The sequence below is a fragment of the Melanerpes formicivorus genome, unplaced genomic scaffold, assembly GCF_026170545.1.
Source record: "Melanerpes formicivorus ecotype bairdi unplaced genomic scaffold, bMelFor1.0.p_v2 SCAF_42, whole genome shotgun sequence".
Lineage (NCBI taxonomy): Eukaryota > Metazoa > Chordata > Aves > Piciformes > Picidae > Melanerpes > Melanerpes formicivorus.
In genome coordinates, this window is record NW_027142394.1 from 4,205,064 (window position 1) to 4,222,231 (window position 17,168).

The following is a 17,168-nucleotide window of genomic DNA, read 5'->3' on the forward strand; positions in this document are numbered from 1 at the left end:
GCTGTAGATCCTATGAAGAATTTGTAGAGATGCTTGAAAGGATAAAACACTATATAAATTCCTGAAGTTCAAAGAGAAAAATACCACTCTGCATGAAAAAGGGAGCTTGGCCCAGCAGCAGCTTAACCATAGATGACAGATCTAGTGCTAAGTCCTGAGCCATCAGTGCAAATGCCTCTGGAGTTCACCAAGTAGCCAGATGGAAGGACTAGAAGAAAGGCTTTGAGGATGCTGACCTTGGGGAGGCAGAGAGAAAAGGCACAGGGTCCCCAATAAATGACTGATTCTCTGGGCAGGATGGGAACAGGAAAGGTTTAAGACCTGTATGGCCAGACCTGTTTTGTCTTTCCTGTGAAAACTGCTTTCAAAGACAGCACTGTGTGTGTGTTTGTACTTCTGTGCAACTGTTAATGCCACTTAAAAACAACAAAAGGGGAAACTATACAAGTTGGCAACCTTCTTGTTGTGACATGGGGGTAAGTCATACCAGGTCTGGAGGATGGTATTGAGAGCTGTGTCCTCCTTCCTGTGCCATACAATGACATGAACGTTGGATCACAGCTGGACACCTCAGGTCATGAGGGTTCAACAGCAAGGCTGGTTTAGAGGTGATGCTTCCTTCTAGGTGCTTTTCTGTCATCTTCAATCATCTCTAGACATGTCCTGGACCCAAGTATTTTCTTGCCTTGCCAGCTGCCCACAGAAACATCCCATGGATGACATCCCCAGCCATAGGACATGCTGGCCTCCTTCCCTCTTGAACACAGAGCTGCTCTTGTGCATCTTCTCTACAAGCCCAAGCATCTTCTGTCCCCTCTGGCCAACGGCACTTGTGTTCCATCAGCTCTGCCTCATCTCAACCACTGCTCATGTTGAGCATGGATGGCATATGAGCATTCAAATTACCTCAGTAAATAGTTTGCACTAGTTGTCACACAGAGCAACACAAGCCTTGGTGGCTGTGGCAGGCTGCTGTTACTGGAGGAAATGTTCAGGGACAGCTTGCATGAGCACCTGAGCAAAGGAATGACACAACAGCACTTCAGCAGCTGTGCTGGTAATGGAATGCTGTTTCGAGCTCCTTACCTGATGCTCACAGGCTTCATTTCAACTAGTGCAAATGCTTGGAGAGTAGGAAGTCCTGTGGTATCCAGAAGACCTTGGTGTGAAATAAAAGGAATATGGAGACATGGCAGTAAGTGTAGTCCTAGGAAAGCCTGTATGAGATTGTGGTCACTGCTAGGAGCTGTATGCTTGTTGGAGGCCAGACTGTGGCTTTGGGGCCCTTGCTGATGACCACAGGCTTAGAAATGGTTCATGCTGCTTTTGTTTATTTGTAGGGAAAGGAAGAAACATGGAGCTGCAACTTTGTGCTGAAGCTAATGTATAGATTAAAGGTACTCCTTTTTTTCTTTCCCCCCACAGTTTTGTTTTTAAGAGACTGAAGCAATGTATTCCAGGCAGTCAGTGAAGCTTTAATGACAGCTGTTTTGCTTGAAAGGCTGTATCTGTCAGTGTCTGTAACATGATTTGATGTAAGCCTTTGGATTTCCTCATGTTTAAAAATGCTGCAGAGTCTTCTTTGCCTACCAAAACATATTTAACAGTTGAAATTTTAGGAGAGGGTATTTCTATGATCTGCCATTTTGCACATACTCTGTTTTGGAGATTCCACTGTTCCTGTATTTTCAACACTGCTCTCACCTTAGTCTGAACATCCAGGTAAGAACCTGGCTTAGGAAAAAGTTTGGAAAAGACACAGAAACAGCAATGAAATGACACAAGCAGAAACCTTGGTAGTCTCATATCCCATATCCCTATGTAATTTGCAGCTGAAAACTGAGGAGAAATATTTCAAAAGGAAGTTGTCTTCCACAGCAGACTTTATGCCTGTGAGTCAATCTCATCTTACTACTCAGCTGTCGAGAAGATTTGTCCTTGAAACCCCAATTTCCTTTACATACTCTGTCTTGTGTTGTGCAAGACCTTGAAATCACACAATGAAAGGAGAGCTGAGAGCTGCTGCCATGTTTGCTAGATGGTTATAGTTATCTGGAGCTGCCCAGAAGTTGAGTTCCATGCACTCAGTTCCTGCAGAAGGAAACCACAGCGCTGTGGTGTGCAGCAGGCAGTGAGCACTGCGAGGGGGCTGCCCCTTGGCCAGGTGGGCAAATGCTGATTTATCACAGAGGGCTGGGTGCAGATGACCTCCACAAGCAGGCTGTCACATTCCCTCTGTTTTGTTTGCCTGAAACACTTCACTTTTTCTCAAGCAGTGGTATGTGAAAGGGGAAGGTACTGACTGGCACTGGGGATCCTGTGGCGTGCTGCCTCACTCAGAATGCAGAGGAGAGTGAGGCTGTGGGACCTGCTTTTAGCATGCCTGAGTTAGCTGTTCTGAAACCAACTGAGTCCAGGGCACTTGACTTTGGTACTGTTCTTTTCAGAGGACTCTCCAAGGCTCTGTCTGACAGAGAAAAAAGTAATGGTTGTGCCATTGGTGTTATGATTCACATCCCAGTTTGTTGATCCTGACACACTTACCTTTGCTGAACTACAGACAAACTTATTTCATCAGATCTAGGTATCCAAAATTACCAGCATCCATTTGGATGACTCTCATGGGACTTTGGGAGAGGGGGAAAGAGGTCTGTTTCTTCACAGTGGTATTTTTCCTTTCCCTTCTTTGCTTCTTTCTAAGCTTCATTCCACTAAAATGACAGCAAAGCTTGCATGTTGTAGTTAGGTTTTCATGGATCTGCTTTCATGTAAGAGCTGTAAAGTAGAGGGTCAACCTGCCTTTTTTGAAAGTAATGTAGCAGTGCAGTAATTGATGGCAATCCATTGCTTTGCAAGCCCCAAACCAAAAGGAGAGGTGTTTCTTTTGTCACTTCCTTGTGTTTGGCAGCCTCGCAGCTCTGAAGCTTCCTGGGCCTCTTGGTGTCTGCTTGGTGTCTCTTCTTAACAACGGGTTAAAAGTCCATTAAGAGTAGCTTTACTCCTCGTGTTTTACCTCCTAGTTCTGTTTGTGTTTGGGTAGAACATATCAGCAATTGGAACAGCATTTGTGAAATGTTGCTAAACGTGGCTAACATGTTTACACTGAAGCTCCAGCAGTCACACATACACAGTCCTTGAGAATCAAAACACTCATTAGGGTACCTTATGTGAGCAGTGAGGCTGCAAGCTCAGACCTTGAGAGGACCTTTCCTATTTTTTTCCCCCACAGTTTATTCCTCTTCTCCTTTTTTTTTTCATTTTTGGGGGTGGGGTGGTTGTTTGTTTTGGTTTGGTTTTGAAGAAGACAATCCTCCCCTACCTTGCAAGAGCTGAGTGTTTGATGTGACTGTTTTGCGAGTGGTGCCACCCACTTGCCCACTAGTCATGAATCATCAATGTCATTAGATACTAAGGTGTTTAGCTGGGTTTTGATTTAGAAGGCTCAGCTCCATGTTGTCTGTGCCTCTCTTTTAACTGGCTTCTTACCTATTGTGTTATTCTACTTGGCAAATACTCTCAGCAGCAGCACCTGCAGCAGTTGCTTCTAAAACTGCAGCATTTGTAACTGGTAACTGTACTGTTACCATTGGGGGTTTAATGTTCTATTTTTAAATCTGCCTTTGAAAAAGGAAAGTGCATGGAAAGTTAGCAAGAAATGCAGCAGAAAAACCTGCCCCAGTCCAGAAGGCTGTGCAGCAAAATAGAAGGAGGTAGATCCTTAACTCTGCAAATTCACACTCCTGAGGGGATCTGCTTTGACTCTGGATGTGTGCCCTGTGAAGTTATTAGTGGTGAGGCACCCAGCAGATCCACCTGGGCAGGATGAAACTACACATGCAGCAGTGAAATAAATACTTGGATATAGACATACATAGTGGATTTCTTAGCTTATGGGAGGAGGGGAGGAGACAGCAATCATGCATAAGAAAGAATGCCCAAAAGATAACGAATCAACATCCCAGAAGCCTTTTTAAATCATTTGTACAGCAAGTCACATAAATACAACAACAAAGAGAAGGTCAAAATCATAAGTACAGAGATTGCAATGGTCAGAGGCCCTTTCAAAGAGCGTGGAGCCTGCCTGTGTTAATCCCAATGTGATTGTTTCTGTAAGAGGGAATTTTTTGAACGCCAAGAATTGTTCTGTTCTTCTCTCTGACCTGACTGAGAATGAAAACATTTCTCACTTGTAGTTGGGATAGTATTAACTCATCCTGTTTCTCCCTGTGGGGCTTTAAGTTTCAAACAAGTGGGACTGTTCATCCATTGTTTTATCTACCAGATGAGTGAGTTTGTCTTCTTTGGTGTTTAGCTGCTACACCCCTGATTAACACTGGCCACTGCTGAAGGTAATGGTTTGGTTTGGTGAGATTTACATCTATTTAATAACACTGTCAAATACCAAATGCTTCTGTTTCTGTGCAGTCCCAGCTGGTTCAGCACAGTCCGAGTGTCAAGCTAGCCCCTGGTTGCAGAGGAAGGGCTTCTCAAGGCTGAATGACAAGAAGTTCTGTCCTTCCATGTTTCATACACATTTCCTCTCCTGCTTTCCTATCTGAGCACTTCAGATGATCGAAAATAACTGGCAAACATTTTTTTGCTTGTTTGTTTGTAAGAAGCCTTTCAAGCTGGCAAGACATGAAACCCTTAGACCAAAGGACAGTATATTCACTAGGTTACAACTGTCTGAAAGCAGCAGAGATGCTGAATGTATTTACCTCAGCTGTGATTTTACTGCTGTAATAAGATTTTTTTTCCTTTGCTGCATACACCAGGACTTTAAGATTATGTTAGCTTACGCTGAGCTAAATCCCCATACAGGATTTGGTTGTAAAATATACAAGGAGAGGTTTGTGGCTGCAGAAAGTCTCTACAATCCCCTTTCCATGAGAAGATATTAGTGGGGTTGAAAGGAATCCACTGCAAAGTGCTTCTGTGCAGTCTTAGCTAATGTAATGGTGACCTTGCTTAGTCACAACCCTGCAAGGCTCCCGAGGAGCCACGGGTTAACTCCACTGTGCCTCTTCCAGAGGGCAGTGTCCTTTCTCTGTGGGTATTTTGGTTTAGATGGCTCTGCTGAAGCTTGGTGTTGGCCAAAATTTTATGAACTCAATGAGTGATGTTCACCTGCACAGCACCGCAAAACCTGCAGCAGCTAGAAGAGGCTGAGCCATCTACAGCCCATACCGAAGGTCACCCGCTCTTATGGTATGAGTGCCTGAGTAAACCCCTGTGCTCCCCCTCAGTAGGAGCATTCACAATGGCTGGAGCTTAACTACTATCATTTGATGATTCATTTGCAGTGCTTATTTGCTAAAAATTGCATAGCCTGTTCTCCAAAGCAAGGCAAAGAAAAAAGCAGCTGTTATGAAGACAGAGGAAGGAAAACTCACACATACAAACCACGGAGCTTTAAAGAACCAAGCCCACATTGTTAGGGTAGGAAAAACCCAACAATTTGATGTGTCTCATCTTTGAGAAAAGAGAGAGAGAGTTACATTTTGGAGGTACTAGTCATATGTTAGGCAATTAACAGTGACACTTGTGAGTCTGAGTATGGATGGATTTGAATTTAGTCCTGTGACTTGCATTACTGGCTGGAGAATGGCCAGGCAGAGAGGGACCTGGGGGTGCTGGTTGATGGTAGGCTGAACATGAGCCTGCAGTTTGCCCAGGCAGCCAAGAGGGCCAGTGGCATCCTGGCCTGTGTTAGGAACAGTGTGGCCAGCAGGAGCAGGGAGGTCATTCTGCCCCTGTACACTGCCCTGGTTAGGCCACACCTCGAGTCCTGTGTCCAGTTCTGGGCTCCTCAGTTTAGGAAGGAGGTTGACTTGCTGGAAGGTGTCCAGAGAAGGGCAACGAAGTTGGTGAGGGGTTTGGAACACAAGCACTATGAGGAGAGACTGAGAGAGCTGGGGTTGCTTAGCCTGGAGAAGAGGAGGCTCAGGGGAGACCTTATTGCTCTCTACAATTACCTGAAGGGAGGTTGTAGCCAGGAGGGGGTTGGTCTCTTCTCACAGGCAACCAGCACCAGAACAAGAGGACACAGTCTCAAGCTGCGCCAGGGGAGGTTTAGGCTGGAGGCTAGGAAGAAATTCTACACAGAGAGAGTGATTGCCCATTGGAATGGGCTGCCCAGGGAGGTGGTGGAGTCACCATGATTGGAGGTGTTCAGGAGGAGACTTGATGGGGTGCTTGGTGCCATGGTTTAGTTGATTAGATGGTGTGTTGGACGCGATGATCTCGAAGGTCTCTTCCAGCCTGGTTTATTTGTGTGGGGTTTTGTAGAGAAGAAAGCAGGGGGGTTTCCCTGTTGTAACAAGCCATGCCTTTGTAGTCAGTGCTAGTGAATTTCAGGCATGTCACACCGACACTGAAGTGAACACACTGCTTTCTGAGTGTAAGAAGCATCAGAACCAGACCGTCCAAATTCTGCTCTGTCATGTCGCTGAATGCAAAGATGGACTTCATTCTGCTTATCGTTTTCCCAGCATAGTTTAGACAGAGTGAGGTCCAAAAAGCAGAAAATTTGTGTGACTGAAAAAGAGGTTGGAAAAGCTGATGCTGTGTAATGGTTTGCATAAGGATCAACAGAAAAAAAACTGTAGCTGAAACTGAAACTTCCCAGTCACAAATTTCATAGCATTTGGGGGATTGGATGTGGCACTTGGTGCCATGGTCTAGTCATGAGGTCTGTGGTGACAGGTTGGACTCGATGATCTTTGAGGTCTCTTCCAACCTTGGTGATACTGTGATTTCATTTAAAAATTTGTGGCTGAAGTGAAACATTTTGAGATCTGCAAATTCATTGTTTTCTTCCACCTGAGTCCAAACTTTGATCTGTGTGTGCTGAGCTACTGCAGGGCTTCATCCCTTCTCCCATGTCTCCCAGTACAAGCCAGCCTGCCCGGCCTGGAGGTCAATCTTTGATGGCATGTCCCCACTTGTGCAGCCCCCTGTGCCCAGCAGGGAGGTTGTGTTTGCTTTGTCCAAAACTGGTCCCTTAGTTCATCATAGTATCACAGTATCAGTCAGGGTTGGAAGGGACCACAAGGATCATCTAGTTCCAACCCCCCTGCCATGGGCAGGGACACCCTACACTAGATCAGCCTGGCCAGAGCCTCATCCAGCCTGGGCTTAAACACCTCCAGGGACGGGGCCTCAACCACCTCCCTGGACAACCCATTCCAGGGCTTCACCACTCTCATGGGGAAGAACCTCCTCCCCACCTCCAGCTTCATTCCATTCCCCCTAGTCCTATCACTACCTGAGATCCTGAGAAGTCCTTCCCCAGCCTTCCTGTAGCCCCCTTCAGATACTGGAAGGCCACAATTAGGTCACCTCAGAGCCTTCTCTTCTGCAGACTGAACAGCCCCAACTCCTTCAGTCTGTAGTCATAGGAGAGATGCTCCAGCCCTCTGCTTATCCTTGTGGCCCTTCTCTGGACACCTTCCAGCATCTCCAGATCCCTCTTGTAATAGGGGCTCCAGAACTGGAGGCAGTACTGCAGGTGGGGTCTCACCAGAGCTGAGTAGAGGGGGAGGATCACCTCCCTTGACCTGCTGGCCACACTTCTGATGCAGCCCAGGCTCTGAGCTGTTCAGTTCAGTTTACAGGGCACCAAAATTAGAAGTCCAGTGAGATACTCAGGATGCAGCCTATCCCAAAACAAAACCCCTCTGCCTGCTTGGAAAGTGACACAATTTTTGTGTGTGTGTGCATGAAGTAAATTTGGCTTTTACTGAAGTACTTCATTTGGATTTTGCTGATGGGAGATTTCAGCTTTCAGCTCAAGTTAAAGCACTTTTATGCTAAACCTCCTGCTGTTCTGTTTTGTTCAGCTGACCAGGTCTCTTCTGAGATTGTCTTTTTCTTTGTCTACATGATTTGTGATTTGGGAAATATCCTCATTGTGAAGGGTTCTTTTCTTCTGGGATGCATTCCCTGTTCTTTTAAGTAGGGAACTATGGAACCAGTGTTCTTTCTCAAAGTGGAAGAAATATGGCAAGGTCAGATGGCAAATCTTGCAGGCTGATACATTTATGTTGAAGGTCCTGGCCAACCTGGAGCCAAGAGAAACAAAACTTCCTGTCTTTTTGTGTGTATTTAAGGGAATAACCCACAGATGAGTCATGAATGCAGCATTACTAATGACCCTACCCACACCACAGCTGCTGAACCTTCCTGCAAGGCAGAATGAGCTACAGACCTCCTCCAGATGCCAAGAACATCTCATCAGCACTTCTTGGAGCTGATGGTCTCTGACAGGCTTGCAAGCCTGGCCCCATCTTCTAGCTGAGAAGCCTATACAGAGTGTCAGAAAAAACCCAATTCTCCTCCTTGCCCCATGCATGATGTGACTCACCCACGTTCTGTCCCCGGCCTCGCCTGCTCCCAGCCCCCAGTAATCACTGGAGCACTGAATTTACCTTTAAGTCATGAAGCTGCAGCAGAGAATGATGCTGAATGCATGCAAATGAGCATAAAGCACAGAGCACGTGGTGCTTTCTGCTGGGCTGGCTTTCCTTTCACGTAGGACATCATAGAGAGAGATTTTTTTCAATGACCTTTGTAAAGGCAAATCATGATGGGGGGGTGGGGGGAAGGTAGAAATAGTGCAGAGTTGCTTAAGAATAGGCTAAAAAAATCCTTTTGGGGGCTCTTTTTGAACAAGCAGTGTTTCTTCCAGGGCAACACAAAATCTGAGCTGAAAGTAGGGAAGGAAGATCCAAGAAAGGGTGTGTGGAAAGCTGGGATTAAAAAAAAAAAAGCAAAACAAGCTGGAAAGCAAAATTTCAGCTGAAGAAGAAAAGATTGATAAATATATTGAAAGCTTTTGATGGCTGCAAAGTCCCTAGGAGGGCAGCTGGCTTTGTTTTGGGTTATGCTTTTAGTTGTCAATTTGCTACAAGTGAGTTTTTGTTTTCATTCATCCCACTTTGTGGGATGGCATTTCTTCTGCCCCTGACCCTGGACTGCAACATACATGTGAGAGATTTGCCAGCTGAATGGGAGTTCTGGAGCACTGTGTCCAGTTCTGGGCCCCGCAGCTTAGGAAAGATGTTGACTTGCTGGAAGGTGTCCAGAGAAGGGCAGCAAAGCTGGGGAGGGGTTTGGAGCACAGCCCTGTGGGGAGAGGCTGAGGGAGCTGGGGTTGCTTAGCCTGGAGAAAAGGAGGCTCAGGGGAGACCTTCTTGCTCTTTACAACTACCTGAAGGGATGTTGTAGCCATGTGGGGGTTGGTCTCTTCTCCCAGGCATCCAGCACCAGAACAAGAGGACACAGTCTCAAGCTGCGCCAGGGGAGGTTTAGGCTGGATGTTAGGAAGTAGTTCTTCACAGAAATTGGTCAATTGGTCACTGGAATGTGCTGCTCAGGGAGGTGGTGGAGTCACCATGACTTGAGGTGTTTAGGAAGAGACTGGATGAGACACTTGGTGCCTTGGTTTAGTTGGTTAGATGGTGTTGGATGACAAGTTGGACTTGATGATCTCAAAGGTCTTTTCCACCCTGTTCTGTTCTGTTCTATTCCTGTGAATGCTCAGCCTGAGAGATGCTTCTCAGAGCTGCTTGGTCTGCTGCTGCACATTTGGAATCGTGTTTGTTTGGGGGCAAAACTGCTGTGTTGTGTTTGCAGGCTTTAGCAAGCCTTTCCTACTTACTGTCATTCCCACTGTTCCATGGTCTCTGTGAACCCAGGTGCTGTTGCCAGTCTTAAGCTGTAAGAATGCTGATCCTCACTCCAGTGCAAGCATTGCTGAGCAGATGGGCTGCTTTTCTGCCATGCCTCTGTTCCCCTTTTCCTCCTTAGGTGTAAGAAAACAAACAGCTTTGTGCACTTCGAAGAAACAAGAAAGCAACCACACACCTCACTTGATGTTCCTGGTGCTAGAGGCAGAGGAGTTGTTGGTGAAGACTGTTTTATCATAGAATTGTTAGGGTTGGAAGGGACCTCAAGGATCAGGGACCTCAAGGGGGGTTCCAACACCCCCTGCCATCAGGTTGCTCAGAGCCACATCCAGCCTGGCCTTAAAAACCTCCAGGGATGAGGGGCTTCTACCGCCTCTTTCTCCTGAGTGGCCAGATCCATAAGCCTTTGTCCTTAAAATCAAGGAAGGATGCTCCATGACAGTACTGGTAACATGACAAGACAACACACCTTGACTTCAGGTTGATTTGCATTGATATTCTCCAAAGGTCTTTCAAAAAGACAACTAAGATCATACACCTTTGTAATTTGGAGCTAGATCAGACACCACACAAGCTCACCTGGAGCCTTTCAGTACTGCTATAGGCAGCCCTATTTGAAGTCTAGGGCTTAATAGAGCAATTTTTACCAGTAAGGAATAGCAGTTTGGATGAGAGCTGCATAGAATAGAATAGAATAGACCAGACCAGGTTGGAAGAGACCTTCAAGATCATTGCATCCAACCTATCATCCAATACCATCTAATCAACTAAACCATGGCACCAAGCACCCCATCAAGTCTCCTGCTAAACACCTCCAATGATGGTGACTCCACCACCTCCTCGGGCAGCCCATTCCAATGGGCAATCTCTCTCTCTGTATAGAACTTCTTCCTAACCTCCAGCTTAAACCTCCCCTGGTGCAGCCTGAGACTGTGTCCTCTTGTTCTGGTGCTGTCTGCCTGGGAGAAGAGACCAGCCCCCACCGGGCTACAACCTCCCTTCAGGTAGTTGTAGTGAGCAATAAGGTCACCCCTGAGTCTCCTCCTCTCCAGGCTAAGCAACCCCAGCTCCCTCAGTCTCTCCTCACAGGGCTGTGTTCCAAACCCCTCACCAACTTTACTGCCCTTCTCTGGACACGTTCCAGCAAGTCAACCTCCTTCCTAACCTGAGGGGCCCAGAACTGGACACAGTACTCGTAGGTAGCAGTATCCCTTAATCTGAATTAATTGATTCAAGGAAGTGAAAGTCAAGTGCACAAATCTACTTTATGGGCAAAGATAATGGATTTTCAGTTGGGGGGTGGGAGATGAGAGCCAATTTACATCAGCATACACTTAATAGTAATTTTCATTCACTTTGTGATCTTATTCCTTCCTCCTAGCTTGTGAATCTAAAAATGGGAATCAGGTTGGTTTGGGGCATCACTGGATGTTCACTGAGCAGCTCAAATCAAATAGTCATAGTCATATTCTAGAAGGCAAGTGAAGATCACTGCTGACTTCTCTGTGAGTTGTGTTGCATTGCAGAGGGTTTTGACACAGGTGAGTTGGGGAAATATATTCAAGACAGAAAAGCTGAAAACAGGCTCAGTCAAGTGATGTGCTCTGTTTCGTTCTGCCTTTATCTTTAGCTCCCACAGCAGCAGAAAGAGTATTTCTAATTAATGACATCCTTCAGTTTTTGACAAAATATGCAGCTGCTGTGACTTGCAGGCTTTGCTGAGGCTGGATTAGGAGTCAGGGAACAGGAAGAGCTGCCATGCATGGTCAGAGTGGTGTGGACAAGTTTGCACTGAGCTTGACCCATATCACCGCTACCAATCTGTCATTACTGACAGCCAGGAGGTGAAGCTACAGCAGGCACATGGAGAGGGCATGCTGGAACAGGCTTGCCTGTTCTAAACCCATTTTTTGAATTCCTCTTGTAAATACTTTTAACAATTGATAGTCATCATTGTCCTTTTGACTACCATGAATTACAGGACTCAGAATAGTAGAAATAATACTTGAAGAACAGATCACAGAATCACACAGAATCACCAAGGTTGGAAGAGACCTCAAAGATCATCAAGTCCAACCTGTCACCACAGACCTCATGATTAAACCATGGCACCAAGTGCCACATCCAATCCCCTCCTGACCACCTCCAGGGATGGTGACTCTACCACCTCCCTGGGCAGCACATTCCAATGGCTAACAACTCTCTCAGTGAAAAACTTTCTCCTCACCTCCAGCCTAAACTTTCCCTGGCGCAGCTTGAGACTGTGTCCTCTTATTCTGGTGCTGGTTGCTTGAGAGAAGAGACCAACCCCCACCTGGCTACAGCCTCCCTTCAGGTAGTTGTAGACAGCAATAAGGTCTCCCCTGAGCCTCCTCTTCTCCAGGCTAAACAATCCCATCTCCCTCAGCCTCTCCTTGTAGGGCTTGTGCTCAAGGCCTCTCCCCAGCCTTGTTGCCCTTCTCTGGACACATTCAAGTGTCTCAATGTCCTGCTTAAACTGAGGGGCCCAGAACTGGACACAGGTGTAGCAGGACAAGCAATCCATAGCAGCAATAATTTGATGCAGCCATGGGGAGTTTCTTGCTCTGTGTGTGAGGTTCAGTGCACCTGTGTATCCTCCCTGGCTCAGGCCCTGGGGTAAACACCTTGATCTTCTTTTGGGGCAGATAAAGTGGAGCCGGGAGAGGTTTGTGGTGGGGTTTTTTGGAGACCTTTTAGGTGAAAATCTAATCCCAAATTGTTTCTGCTGCTCTTCATTAGAGGTGCTTGCAACTGGATTGCTATTGATTGCATTTGAAATCTGATCCTGCATTTTAAAACACTGTAGCAGAAAAATGACAGTGATATATGTGCACCTTAGCAGCACTCTGGCAGATGTGAAGGAAACTGCAGTTTATCAATGACCTGTTAATGGCAGAGAAGCCAATGACTGTTCACAACCCCAAGGCCCTGATCCTACAACCACTTAAGAGCTGTGTCTAAGTAACTGCACTGAACAGCATGGAATTGCATCGATAAAACAATTGATGATCCTGGAATCAGCTGCTCATTTAGGAAGAAGTGTGATCAGAGAATCAGAGTGGTGCCAGTGTGAGGAAGGTGCCAGTGTGAGGATGGTGCCAGTGTGAGGAAGGTGCCAGTGCTCCTGACACTCCCTGTGCTTTCCCTTTCACAGAGCAAAATCTACACTATCAACAGATAGTGTAGAAGTAATACAGTTTGTGGTGTTAATCACTGAAAATTGTTAGTCATAGAATCACCTGGGTTGGAAGGGACCTCTAAAGGTCATCTAGTCCAACAGCCCTGCAGTGAGCAGGGACATCCTCCACTAGATCAGGTTGTCTAGAGAGCCTCATTGAGCCTCACCTTGAATATCTCCAGGGATGGGGCCTCAACTACCTCTCTGGGCAACCTGTTCAGTGCTCAACCACCCTCATGGTAAAGAACTTTTCCCTAACATCCAGTTTTTACCATTTTGGTGACCAGCTTGTGTACCTGGTTGAAGCCAGTCAGTGGGTTTTGCCATTTAGGCCAGGGTGAGATTTCCCTCATTTTCACCCATTCTGTACTTTCCCTTTGCTTTGTGCAGACCTGATTTTATTAAGCAACATTGTTGATACATGTGACATTTCCTTATCAGCTGCAGCATGCTAATGATGTCAGGTGTAGTGCTAGGAGATGCTGAGGCATCTTCAGGTCCTGCTATGGCAAAGGAATTAAAGGAGTATTTAGATCTCATAGAGATTCTCAGCATCTTGCACAGGGCAAGTTGTCCTGATATACTTGCCCTGATATACTTGTGTGTGCAGCTGAAGTCCCCATCTCAGCTGAAGGTGGCCTTTAAGGACTTCACCAGCTGGTGTGAGAGTCTCTGATGATCATACCTTCTCCTCTTCATTCTCCTTTTTACCCATCCTACCCCACCCTGCTGCCTTCCTCATTTCCCCTTCGGGACTGCCCTATCAGTATAGTCTCCAGCCCCACATCCCAGGGCCACAGCTCCCTGTGCTGCAGGAAAACAACAGAACACTCCCTTCAGCAGCAGCTGGCAGCCAGCCATAGCTTTTCTTCTGTGATGAAGGTTATTCTGAGAGTGTAGCAGTCCCCTTTTAGGGAGTTAGGACATTAAGAAATGAATTTGGTTTTTTCCAGTTGCTGTTTTGCCTTCTGTCCTCCTTTATTTTAGCACTGCCCCTACTTCAGTCACAGTAGTTAAAAAGAGAAAACCCATGAAGTATGTTTTGAAGGCAAGTATTTTGAAAACTGGGGGGAAAAAAGAATAATTCATACAGTTTTTACTGCAAATAGAAGTATTTTCAGACAGTTGTAATATTTATAGTTACATTGAGTGTGGTATAGGCACAGTGTTAAAAGTGATCCTTCAAGTGGCTGTCTCCCAAGGTAGGTAGTTGCATCAAACCTGCATTCTCTATGCCAAGACTTTTTCGTGTAATGTGTTGAAAGTAGTGTGGCCAGCAGGAGCAGGGAAGTCATTGTGCCCCTGTACTCTGCCCTGGTTAGGCCACACCTTGAGTACTGTGTCCACTTCTGGGCCCCTCAGTTTAGGAAGGACATCGAGACACTTGAACGTGTCCAGAGAAGGGCAGCGAGGCTGGGGAGAGGTCTGGAGCACAGCCCTGTGAGGAGAGGCTGAGGGAGCTGGGCTTGTTTGGCCTGGAGAAGAGGAGGCTCAGGGGAGACCTCATTGCTCTCTACAACTACCTGAAGGGAGGTTGTAGCCAGGAGGGAGTTGGTCTCTTGCCTCAGGCAACCAGCGCCAGAACAAGAGGACACAGTCTCAAGCTGCGCCAGGGGAAGTTTAGGCTGGAGGTGAGGAGAAAGTTCTTCACTGAGTTGTTAGCCATTGGAATGTGCTGCCCAGGGAGGTGGTAGAGTCACCGTCCCTGGAGGCATTCAAGAGGGGATTGGACGTGGCACTTGGTGCCATGGTCTAGTCATGGGGTCTGTGGTGACAAGTTGGACTTGATGATCTTTGAGGTCTCTTCCAACCTTGGTGATACTGTCAAAGAACCAGATCCACTTTGGCCAGCACCCTAAGTGAGAAGTCATTGTGTTCTGGGACTGGAAGTGTTTGAATTATGAATCTGGGTCTGCTGACCAAAATGCTTTGAAGGTCCTCGAATGGATTTTCTTTCTAAATGTTAATAAACGTAAATTTTGGGGGGACACATAAATACAGTCCCATGACAGTGCTGGCCTAATTCTAATCATGTGTCTGTTTGCTGTTAATCTCAAAATAAATCAATAGCCATTCTATTTTCTTTTTGTTTTCCTGGTGGCAGTATGAATTGATTTCTATTTCTTTCTCTTTTTGTTGAGTATATAAAGAAAGAGCCAGATAAGAGATCCAGATCAAGGTGAAGTACTTTTGCAGACCTTCCTGGCTAAACTACTGTCCCCTTTAGCATTGAGCTGGATTTCCAACAAAATCTTAAGTAAAAAAGACTGTAGATAAATATCCTTGGTGCAGTAGTGATTTTTGTGTGATTTCAGTTTTCTTATGCAACTGCAAGAATACAAGAAGGAAAAGGCTGTGAGAAAGTTCTTCACTGAGAGAGTTGTTAGCTGTTGGAATGTGCTGCCTAGGGAGGTGGTGGAGTCATCATCCCTGGAGGTGTTCAAGAGGGCATTGGACATGGCACTTGGTGCCATGATCTAGTAGTCATGAGGTGTTGGGTGTCAGGTTGGACTTGATGATCTTTGAGGTCTTTTCCAACCTTGTTGATTCTATGATCCTATGAAACTCAAAATGTTGTGGTTTATCCTATGTTGCACTCACAATGGTCTCTGTGCATCACTATCTAGCTGAATTCACTAGCAAGCTTGAATGTATCATTTTCTGATCATCGCATTGTTTGAACAGTGACCCACAGGCATGCCCTGTCAGGGTGCTTGGAAAAAATGTTCCATAGAGAGCTTAGACTCTGTGAGATGAGACTTGAAAGACAAAACAACCTGCCTGCAAAGGAGACAGATTGCTCCCAAAAAGCAGCAAGCAGCACTTGTTGCTACTCTTCTCCTGAGGGTAAGGTGCTTTCTGTGAAGCCATCAGAATCTTAGAATCAATAAGGTTGGAAAAGACCTCAAAGATCAAGTCCAACCTGTCACCCAACACCTCATGACTACTTAACCATGGCTCCAAGTGCCACATCTAATCCCCTCTTGAGCACCTCCAGGGACGGTGACTCCACCTCCCTGGGCAGCACATTCCAATGGCCAACAACTCTCTCTGGGAAGAACTTTCTCCTCACCTCCAGCCTAAACCTCCCCTGGTGCAGTTTGAGACTGTGTCCTCTTGTTCTGGTGCTGGTTGCCTGGGAGAAGAGACCAACCCCCTCCTGTCTACAACCTGCTCCCAACTTGGTGTCTTCTGCTAATTTACTGATGATGGACTCAATCCCATCATCCAGATCATCAGTAAAGATATAGAACAGGATAGGGCCCAGCACTGATCCCTGGGGGACACCACTAGTGCCTGGCTGCCAGCTGGATGTGGCACCATTCACCACCACTTTCAGGTGTGATGGACCATCCTCAGCCTGCTCCAGTGACAATAACTTGGAAGAAGCATGTTGGTGTTTTTTCCCATGAGTGCACTTTCCCCCAAAATAGTGAAATAAAAGACTTAAAAATCTTTGAACATATTGTCCTCCTCTCCCTAACTCCAAGAGAGTTTGAGGGAATTTGCTGCCCGTGTCCTTTGATATGGTGCTTGCAAATTTGTAGTTGGGGGTGATTATTTCATATAAAAGTGAAACAAGCAGCAGAGGAAGTTTCACTTTTTGTGTGGTCCTTGACAGCAGTGCCTTTGTTTGAGCCAGGCTTGCTTTACAACCAAATTTAAGTCACATCATGTTCAGATTTATCTGAGATCCCATCCTGTATATAGTTTAAACTGCTACTTCTGCCTGCTTTTGATTTGCAAAGTGCTGTTGTAGTGGTGAGTGTTCACCCCCTGCTTAGGTTGGATGTTAGGAAGAAGTTCTATACAGAGAGAGTGATTGCCCATTGGAATGGGCTGCCCGGGGAGGTGGTGGAGTTGCTGTCATTGGAGGTTTTCAGGAGGAGACTTGATGGGGTCCTTGGTTGCATGGTTTAGTTGATTAGGTGGTCTTGGATGATGGGTTGGACACAATGATCTTGAAGGTGTCTTCTGGTCTGGTCTATTCTATTCTAGTCTTCTATTCGTTCTCTTCTGTTCTCTTCTGTTCTCTTCTGTTCTGTTCTCTTCTGTTCTCTTCTGTTCTCTTCTGTTCTCTTCTGTTCTCTTCTGTTCTCTTCTGTTCTCTTCTGTTCTCTTCTGTTCTCTTCTGTTCTCTTCTGTTCTCTTCTGTTCTCTTCTGTTCTCTTCTGTTCTCTTCTGTTCTCTTCTGTTCTCTTCTGTTCTCTTCTGTTCTCTTCTGTTCTCTTCTGTTCTCTTCTGTTCTCTTCTGTTCTCTTCTGTTCTCTTCTGTTCTC

At 46.1% G+C, this 17,168-nt stretch overlaps 1 protein-coding gene across 3 annotated transcripts in view; it reads left to right on the top strand.

Moving 5' to 3' along the window:
* DTNA (dystrobrevin alpha) overlaps positions 1-17,168 on the top strand; it is a 244,510-nt gene that overhangs the window by 10,600 nt on the left and 216,742 nt on the right. The window contains exon 2 of one of the 3 annotated variants that reach the window (XM_068158779.1): positions 1,341-1,397. The exons of the other annotated variants lie outside the window; for them this stretch is intronic. The gene's annotated coding sequence lies outside the window, so the exon portion shown is untranslated. The remainder of the gene's footprint in view (positions 1-1,340; positions 1,398-17,168) is intronic. 3 annotated transcript variants of the gene reach the window in all.